Here is a 536-nt window from a genome sequence, read left to right on the forward strand (position 1 = left end):
GCCAGGGTGTTCTCAGTGGTACCAAGCAATAGGACAGGAGGAAATGGGCAGAAACTGATGCACAGGAAGTTCCACCCCACCTGAACGAAGAACCTCTTTCCTGTGCAGCGATGTCACACTGGGACAGGTTGCCCAGAGAGGCTGTGGATTCTCCCTCACTAGATGTATTCAAGAACCATCTGGACAAAATCAAGTGCCATGTGCTCTAGGATAACCCTGCTCGAGCAGGGAGGTTGGACCTTACTCATCCTGTGATTCTGTGGGGAATGAATGCCCTCTTATGTGGGAGTTTGCGTACAAAGACGCAGCGATGTCACACTGGGACAGGTTGCCCAGAGAGGCTGTGGATTCTCCCTCACTAGATGTATTCAAGAACCATCTGGACAAAATCAAGTGCCATGTGCTCTAGGATAACCCTGCTCGAGCAGGGAGGTTGGACCTTACTCATCCTGTGATTCTGTGGGGAATGAATGCCCTCTTATGTGGGAGTTTGCGTACAAAGACGTGAAGCCATTATCATCTTGAATATCTCGTGA

Source organism: Acanthisitta chloris, unplaced genomic scaffold (assembly GCF_000695815.1).
Source record: "Acanthisitta chloris isolate BGI_N310 unplaced genomic scaffold, ASM69581v1 scaffold18279, whole genome shotgun sequence".
Lineage (NCBI taxonomy): Eukaryota > Metazoa > Chordata > Aves > Passeriformes > Acanthisittidae > Acanthisitta > Acanthisitta chloris.